At 35.1% G+C, this 10,000-nt stretch overlaps 1 non-coding gene across 1 annotated transcript in view; it reads left to right on the forward strand.

Annotated features, from left to right (window-relative positions):
- The first annotated feature begins 9,905 nt into the window (after positions 1–9,905).
- Positions 9,906–10,000, forward strand: part of LOC143262621 (small subunit ribosomal RNA) — a 1,921-nt gene continuing 1,826 nt past the window's right edge. Inside the window, exon 1 of the ribosomal RNA XR_013036366.1 lies at positions 9,906–10,000. This exon is cut by the window's right edge and continues 1,826 nt beyond it. This is a non-coding gene — a ribosomal RNA (small subunit ribosomal RNA).

Here is a 10,000-nt window from a genome sequence, read left to right on the forward strand (position 1 = left end):
AAAGCAATACGCCGCTGGTACGAACCAATACGCCGCTGGAAAAAAAGCAATACGCCGCTGGAAAAAAAGCAATACGCCGCTGGTACGAACCAATACGCCGCTGGAAAAAAAAGCAATACGCCGCTGGTACGAAACAATACGCCGCTGGTAAAAAAGCAATACGCCGCTGGTACGAAGCAATAAGCCGCTGGTACTTTGTAATAAGAATTACATTATAAGATAGAAAGCACTACGCCGCTGGACATAAAATCTCCATTATCCGAACGAAAGTAACACGCCGCTGGTACTTTATTTTATTATAATAATTTAATTATAAGACAGAAACCGCTGATACTTGGTTGTAAAATCTCCATTATCCGAACGAAAGTAACACGCCGCTGGTACTTTATTTTATTATAATAATTTAATTATAAGACAGAAACCGCTGGTACTTGGTTGTAAAATCTCCATTATCCGAACGAAAGCAATACGCCGTTGGTACTTGGTTATAAAATTTTCATTACAAGATAGAAAGCAATATGCCGCTGGTTATATTAATGTAATCTTATGGAAAGCATTACGCCGCTGGAACTTTGACCATTGCAATAATCGATCGGAAGCTATACACAGCAAGGAATACGAATATTATACCAAGAGATCGAAAACAATACGCTGTTCGGACGTTTTGACTAGCTGTCGCACAGTGCAGACGCGTCGACCCGTCGCTCCGCATTTCGAGCGCAATTTCAGTGGTTTTTCAGTTCAGAAAATTACAGAGAGTGTTTGGTTGTGTTGCAGGAGTCAAACTGAATGATTTGATGCATAAAGTTTAATTAAACTCCCATTAGTTTGCCGGGAAACATCGATTATTCCGATCTAGAAAGAGACAGAGACAGTCGATCCGCGTTATGTTAAATATCTCCAGGTTACCGATTCCACAAAATTATAAAAAGTATACGGCTGTGTAGCGGGGATCAAAACGAGTAATTTCATGTATAAAGTTTAAATAATCTCCCAATAGTTTGCCGGGAAACATCGATAATTCCGATCTAGAAAGAGACAGAGACAGTCGATCCGCGTTATGTTAAATATCTCAAGGTTACCGATTCCACAAAATTATAAAAAGTATACGGCTGTGTAGCGGGGACCAAAACGAGTAATTTCATGTATAAAGTTTAATTAATCTCCCAATAGTTTGCCGGGAAACATCGATTATTCCGATCTAGAAAGAGACAGAGACAGTCGATCCGCGTTATGTTAAATATCTCCAGGTTACCGATTCCACAAAATTATAAAAAGTATACGGCTGTGTAGCGGGGATCAAAACGAGTAATTTCATGTATAAAGTTTAAATAATCTCCCAATAGTTTGCCGGGAAACATCGATAATTCCGATCTAGAAAGAGACAGAGACAGTCGATCCGCGTTATGTTAAATATCTCAAGGTTACCGATTCCACAAAATTATAAAAAGTATACGGCTGTGTAGCGGGGATCAAAACGAGTAATTTCATGTATAAAGTTTAAATAATCTCCCAATAGTTTGCCGGGAAACATCGATAATTCCGATCTAGAAAGAGACAGAGACAGTCGATCCGCGTTATGTTAAATATCTCAAGGTTACCGATTCCACAAAATTATAAAAAGTATACGGCTGTGTAGCGGGGATCAAAACGAGTAATTTCGTGTATAAAGTTTAATTAATCTCCGAATAGTTTTCCGGGAAACATCGATAATTCCGATCTAGAAAGAGACAGAGACAGTCGATCCGCGTTATGTTAAATATTTCAAGGTTCCCGATTCCACAAAATTATAAAAAGTATACGGCTGTGTAGCGGGGACCAAAACGAGTAATTTCATGTATAAAGTTTAAATAATCTCCCAATAGTTTGCCGGGAAACATCGATAATTCCGATCTAGAAAGAGACAGAGACAGTCGATCCGCGTTATGTTAAATATCTCAAGGTTACCGATTCCACAAAATTATAAAAAGTATACGGCTGTGTAGCGGGGACCAAAACGAGTAATTTCATGTATAAAGTTTAATTAATCTCCCAATAGTTTGCCGGGAAACATCGATTATTCCGATCTAGAAAGAGACAGAGACAGTCGATCCGCGTTATGTTAAATATCTCCAGGTTACCGATTCCACAAAATTATAAAAAGTATACGGCTGTGTAGCGGGGATCAAAACGAGTAATTTCATGTATAAAGTTTAAATAATCTCCCAATAGTTTGCCGGGAAACATCGATAATTCCGATCTAGAAAGAGACAGAGACAGTCGATCCGCGTTATGTTAAATATCTCAAGGTTACCGATTCCACAAAATTATAAAAAGTATACGGCTGTGTAGCGGGGACCAAAACGAGTAATTTCATGTATAAAGTTTAATTAATCTCCCAATAGTTTGCCGGGAAACATCGATTATTCCGATCTAGAAAGAGACAGAGACAGTCGATCCGCGTTATGTTAAATATCTCCAGGTTACCGATTCCACAAAATTATAAAAAGTATACGGCTGTGTAGCGGGGATCAAAACGAGTAATTTCATGTATAAAGTTTAAATAATCTCCCAATAGTTTGCCGGGAAACATCGATAATTCCGATCTAGAAAGAGACAGAGACAGTCGATCCGCGTTATGTTAAATATCTCAAGGTTACCGATTCCACAAAATTATAAAAAGTATACGGCTGTGTAGCGGGGATCAAAACGAGTAATTTCGTGTATAAAGTTTAATTAATCTCCGAATAGTTTTCCGGGAAACATCGATAATTCCGATCTAGAAAGAGACAGAGACAGTCGATCCGCGTTATGTTAAATATTTCAAGGTTCCCGATTCCACAAAATTATAAAAAGTATACGGCTGTGTAGCGGGGACCAAAACGAGTAATTTCATGTATAAAGTTTAATTAATCTCCCAATAGTTTGCCGGGAAACATCGATTATTCCGATCTAGAAAGAGACAGAGACAGTCGATCCGCGTTATGTTAAATATTTCAAGGTTCCCGATTCCACAAAATTATAAAAAGTATACGGCTGTGTAGCGGGGATCAAAACGAGTAATTTCGTGTATAAAGTTTAATTAATATCCCATTACTTTGCCGGGAAACATCAATACTTCGATCGCGCGAGAGAGACAGAGAAACGAACAGTCTTTTTTTCGATTTACGGCTAAAATAAATTTTTCTCATTTTATTCAATAACATATTCTTGCTTAGATAACTTTTTTACATAGGGATTAAGCATTTAGAACGATACATTGTTTAAAATAATGGCACTTTACTCTTGACATTTTACGGTTTTTTCAATTTTCTGAAAAATCCTACCATTAGATTTTTTTAAAAATACGATATTCTTGCTTAACTAACGTTTCTACATAGGGATTAAGCATTTAGAACGAAATCTAATGTCAGAAAATGGCACTTTACTCTTGACATTTTTCGGTTTTTTCAATTTTCTGGAAAATCCTATCATTAGATTTTTTTAAAAATACGATATTCTTGCTTAACTAACGTTTTTACATAGGGATTAAGCATTTAGAACGAAATCTAATGTAGGAAAATGGTACTTTACTCTTGATCGGTACGTTGGGACTTTGAAAATATTCGGGCGTTCCAATCGCTCGTCTGTTGCATCATAGCGCGTCTCGGCGCAATCGACCGATTCGCTCGACCCATTATTTTCGATTTACGGCTAAAATAAATTTTTCTCATTTTATTCAATAACATATTCTTGCTTAGATAACTTTTTTACATAAGGATTAAGCATTTAGAACGATATAATGTTTAAAATAAGGGCACTTTACTCTTGACATTTTTCGGTTTTTTCAATTTTCTGGAAAATCCTATCATTAGATTTTTTTTAAAATACGATATTCTTGCTTAACTAACGTTTCTACATAGGGATTAAGCATTTAGAACGAAATCTAATGTCAGAAAATGGCACTTTACTCTTGACATTTTTCGGTTTTTTCAATTTTCTGGAAAATCCTATCATTAGATTTTTTTAAAAATACGATATTCTTGCTTAACTAACGTTTTTACATAGGGATTAAGCATTTAGAACGAAATCTAATGTAGGAAAATGGTACTTTACTCTTGACCGGTACGTTGGGACTTTGAAAATATTCGGGCGTTCCAATCGCTCGTCTGTTGCATCATAGCGCGTCTCGGCGCAATCGACCGATTCGCTCGACCCATTATTTTCGATTTACGGCTAAAATAAATTTTTCTCATTTTATTCAATAACATATTCTTGCTTAGATAACTTTTTTACATAGGGATTAAGCATTTAGAACGATATAATGTTTAAAATAAGGGCACTTTACTCTTGACATTTTACGGTTTTTTCAATTTTCTGAAAAATCCTACCATTAGATTTTTTTAAAAATACGATATTCTTGCTTAACTAACGTTTCTACATAGGGATTAAGCATTTAGAACGAAATCTAATGTCAGAAAATGGCACTTTACTCTTGACATTTTTCGGTTTTTTCAATTTTCTGGAAAATCCTATCATTAGATTTTTTTAAAAATACGATATTCTTGCTTAACTAACGTTTTTACATAGGGATTAAGCATTTAGAACGAAATCTAATGTAGGAAAATGGTACTTTACTCTTGATCGGTACGTTGGGACTTTGAAAATATTCGGGCGTTCCAATCGCTCGTCTGTTGCATCATAGCGCGTCTCGGCGCAATCGACCGATTCGCTCGACCCATTATTTTCGATTTACGGCTAAAATAAATTTTTCTCATTTAATTCAATAACATATTCTTGCTTAGATAACTTTTTTACATAGGGATTAAGCATTTAGAACGATATAATGTTTAAAATAAGGGCACTTTACTCTTGACATTTTACGGTTTTTTCAATTTTCTGAAAAATCCTACCATTAGATTTTTTTAAAAATACGATATTCTTGCTTAACTAACGTTTCTACATAGGGATTAAGCATTTAGAACGAAATCTAATGTCAGAAAATGGCACTTTACTCTTGACATTTTTCGGTTTTTTCAATTTTCTGGAAAATCCTATCATTAGATTTTTTTAAAAATACGATATTCTTGCTTAACTAACGTTTTTACATAGGGATTAAGCATTTAGAACGAAATCTAATGTAGGAAAATGGTACTTTACTCTTGACCGGTACGTTGGGACTTTGAAAATATTCGGGCGTTCCAATCGCTCGTCTGTTGCATCATAGCGCGTCTCGGCGCAATCGACCGATTCGCTCGACCCATTATTTTCGATTTACGGCTAAAATAAATTTTTCTCATTTTATTCAATAACATATTCTTGCTTAGATAACTTTTTTACATAGGGATTAAGCATTTAGAACGATATAATGTTTAAAATAAGGGCACTTTACTCTTGACATTTTACGGTTTTTTCAATTTTCTGAAAAATCCTACCATTAGATTTTTTTAAAAATACGATATTCTTGCTTAACTAACGTTTCTACATAGGGATTAAGCATTTAGAACGAAATCTAATGTCAGAAAATGGCACTTTACTCTTGACATTTTTCGGTTTTTTCAATTTTCTGGAAAATCCTATCATTAGATTTTTTTAAAAATACGATATTCTTGCTTAACTAACGTTTTTACATAGGGATTAAGCATTTAGAACGAAATCTAATGTAGGAAAATGGTACTTTACTCTTGACCGGTACGTTGGGACTTTGAAAATATTCGGGCGTTCCAATCGCTCGTCTGTTGCATCATAGCGCGTCTCGGCGCAATCGACCGATTCGCTCGACCCATTATTTTCGATTTACGGCTAAAATAAATTTTTCTCATTTTATTCAATAACATATTCTTGCTTAGATAACTTTTTTACATAGGGATTAAGCATTTAGAACGATATAATGTTTAAAATAAGGGCACTTTACTCTTGACATTTTACGGTTTTTTCAATTTTCTGAAAAATCCTATCATTAGATTTTTTTAAAAATACGATAATCTTGCATAACTAACGTTTCTACATAGGGATTAAGCATTTAGAACGAAATCTAATGTCAGAAAATGGCACTTTACTCTTGACATTTTTCGGTTTTTTCAATTTTCTGGAAAATCCTATCATTAGATTTTTTTTAAAATACGATATTCTTGCTTAACTAACGTTTTTACATAGGGATTAAGCATTTAGAACGAAATCTAATGTAGGAAAATGGTACTTTACTCTTGACCGGTACGTTGGGACTTTGAAAATATTCGGGCGTTCCAATCGCTCGTCTGTTGCATCATAGCGCGTCTCGGCGCAATCGACCGATTCGCTCGACCCATTATTTTCGATTTACGGCTAAAATAAATTTTTCTCATTTTATTCAATAACATATTCTTGCTTAGATAACTTTTTTACATAGGGATTAAGCATTTAGAACGATATAATGTTTAAAATAAGGGCACTTTACTCTTGACATTTTACGGTTTTTTCAATTTTCTGAAAAATCCTATCATTAGATTTTTTTAAAAATACGATAATCTTGCTTAACTAACGTTTCTACATAGGGATTAAGCATTTAGAACGAAATCTAATGTCAGAAAATGGCACTTTACTCTTGACATTTTTCGGTTTTTTCAATTTTCTGGAAAATCCTATCATTAGATTTTTTTTAAAATACGATATTCTTGCTTAACTAACGTTTTTACATAGGGATTAAGCATTTAGAACGAAATCTAATGTAGGAAAATGGTACTTTACTCTTGATCGGTACGTTGGGACTTTGAAAATATTCGGGGGTTCCAATCGCTCGTCTGTTGCATCATAGCGCGTCTCGGCGCAATCGACCGATTCGCTCGATCCATTATTTTCGATTTACGGCTAAAATAAATTTTTCTAATTTTTTTCAATAACATATTCCTGCTTAAATAACTTTTTTACATAGGGATTAAGCATTTAGAACGATGCATTGTTTAAAGTAAGGGCACTTTACTCTTGACATTTTACGGTTTTTTCAATTTTCTGAAAAATCCTATCATTAGATTTTTTTAAAAATACGATATTCTTGCTTAACTAACGTTTCTACATAGGGATTAAGCATTTAGAACGAAATCTAATGTCAGAAAATGGCACTTTACTCTTGACATTTTTCGGTTTTTTCAATTTTCTGGAAAATCCTATCATTAGATTTTTTTAAAAATACGATATTCTTGCTTAACTAACGTTTTTACATAGGGATTAAGCATTTAGAACGAAATCTAATGTAGGAAAATGGTACTTTACTCTTGATCGGTACGTTGGGACTTTGAAAATATTCGGGCGTTCCAATCGCTCGTCTGTTGCATCATAGCGCGTCTCGGCGCAATCGACCGATTCGCTCGACCCATTATTTTCGATTTACGGCTAAAATAAATTTTTCTCATTTTATTCAATAACATATTCTTGCTTAGATAACTTTTTTACATAGGGATTAAGCATTTAGAACGATATAATGTTTAAAATAAGGGCACTTTACTCTTGACATTTTACGGTTTTTTCAATTTTCTGAAAAATCCTATCATTAGATTTTTTTAAAAATACGATAATCTTGCTTAACTAACCTTTCTACATAGGGATTAAGCATTTAGAACGAAATCTAATGTCAGAAAATGGCACTTTACTCTTGACATTTTTCGGTTTTTTCAATTTTCTGGAAAATCCTATCATTAGATTTTTTTTAAAATACGATATTCTTGCTTAACTAACGTTTTTACATAGGGATTAAGCATTTAGAACGAAATCTAATGTAGGAAAATGGTACTTTACTCTTGATCGGTACGTTGGGACTTTGAAAATATTCGGGCGTACGCGGCGCGCTCGGCGCTTCGAACAGCTCCGGTGTCCCCATTATTTTCGATTTACGGCTAAAATAAATTTTTCTAATTTTTTTCAATAACATATTCCTGCTAAAATAACTTTTTTACATAGGGATTAAGCATTTAGAACGATACATTGTTTAAAATAAGGGCACTTTACTCTTGACATTTTACGGTTTTTTCAATTTTCTGAAAAATCCTATCATTAGATTTTTTTAAAAATACGATATTCTTGCTTAACTAACGTTTCTACATAGGGATTAAGCATTTAGAACGAAATCTAATGTCAGAAAATGGCACTTTACTCTTGACATTTTTCGGTTTTTTCAATTTTCTGGAAAATCGTATCATTAGATTTTTTTAAAAATACGATATTCTTGCTTAACTAACGTTTTTACATAGGGATTAAGCATTTAGAACGAAATCTAATGTAGGAAAATGGTACTTTACTCTTGATCGGTACGTTGGGACTTAGAAAATATTCGGCCGTACGCGGCGCGTCTCGGCGCTTCGAACAGCTCCGGTGTCCCCATTATTTTCGATTTACGGCTAAAATAAATTTTTCTAATTTTTTTCAATTACATATTCTTGCTTAAATAACTTTTTTACATAGGGATTAAGCATTTAGAACGACATGTTGTTTAAAATAATGGTACTTTACTCTTGTGATTTTTCGGTTTTTTTTGATTATTTTGAAAAATAAATTTTTGTAATTTTTTTAAATACGATATTCGTGATCAGTGAACGATTTCACATATGGATTAAGCATTTAGAATCGTGCGGACGCGTTATTAAAAAAGTTTACTCGATGCGATGGGACTTTAAAAAGTTTGTGAAAATTTTCATATTGGGAAAAAATGTGTAATTTTTTGTCTAGTTTACGGTAGTGTAATTTATTTTAATGTTTACTATAAAAATTTTTTTCGTTCGTTCACGCGCTATGTTACAACAGCACGGCCGGGCGGTCTGTTGCCGCGGCGGTTTACACTCATAAGCGCGCGTGCTATTCGGCCGGCGGCGCCGGCGTCCTTGCCGGCCGTTCGGTATCTATAAGAGATACACGGTCCGTGCGAGGCGGACGGAGCAGAGCGGGTTTTGGGCCAATTCTACGATCTCGGTCGAGAAGCTGTCTCAGAGCTCCTTCGGGGCTTCGGTCCTGACTGTTTCGTGCCGTTTACGTTACGGACTTTTCTCCACACAGCGTGGCCACGGGTCGGTGTCTTTGACCGAATGGCCCATATGTGGCAAGCCCTACGGGGTTGGTTACCCGTATGCACTTTGTATGTATACTCGTACTCACTGAGCAATCGACTCTTCTGTCCGAGCGATGGAAAAATTTTTTAAAATGCATCTGTAAGATTTGGAAGCAAATCGTACCAATTGAAAACTGTGGCTAAAATGAATAGCCCAGTGGAGAGAGAAAACTATCAAAAAACTGATTTTTTAAATCAAGAGGTGTCAGAAATCGAAATGCCTAGCGCGAGCGGAAGAACACGCTTTCTCGCCAGTCCAGCATGTGTCCTGTCCGTTCTTCCTCGGCTTGCCGATTTTGCCCAGATCAGAGGTTTCGTGCTTCCGGCGGTCAGAAGATCAGCGTGAGCGTACGCGCTTCCACGACTATGGCATCACCCATGTACTTTTTCCTTTGAATATATTTGAGTACATAAAAAATATTAAAACATATAGAGAGAACTGTGTCTTGGATCTTAAAAATTTGTCAATAGCGATGATATATTATTACTTAACTTGAAGTATTTGTACGTTTTAGCTGGGACGTACATTTATCTTACAAGATGTTAATAGCGAGACTCTTGAAGATAAAATTATCTTGTGATTTTATGAAGGCAAAGATAGAAACGTACGAAGCTGGCGTACGTAGAAAAATGTGATTTTATGATAGAACAAAAATATAATACGTACGTTTTTGGGCGTACGGTAATATCTGTATGGTAGAAAAATGAAAGAAATTGAGCGTTAAAGAAGATATGTTACAAGCGCGGAATGTGGCAAAACTTGTACATATTTGAAAGAGAAAAATGGTGTGTCGACCTGACATATATATATGAAACAGGCGACGATGGAAAAGGATTTAAATTTTGTCCATTTTATATATACATATTGTATAGTTCCCTGGTTGATCCTGCCAGTAGTCATATGCTTGTCTCAAAGATTAAGCCATGCATGTCTCAGTACATGCCGTATTAAGGTGAAACCGCGAATGG

The sequence above is a fragment of the Megalopta genalis genome, unplaced genomic scaffold (genome assembly GCF_051020955.1).
Source record: "Megalopta genalis isolate 19385.01 unplaced genomic scaffold, iyMegGena1_principal scaffold0155, whole genome shotgun sequence".
Taxonomy (NCBI): Eukaryota; Metazoa; Arthropoda; class Insecta; order Hymenoptera; family Halictidae; genus Megalopta; species Megalopta genalis.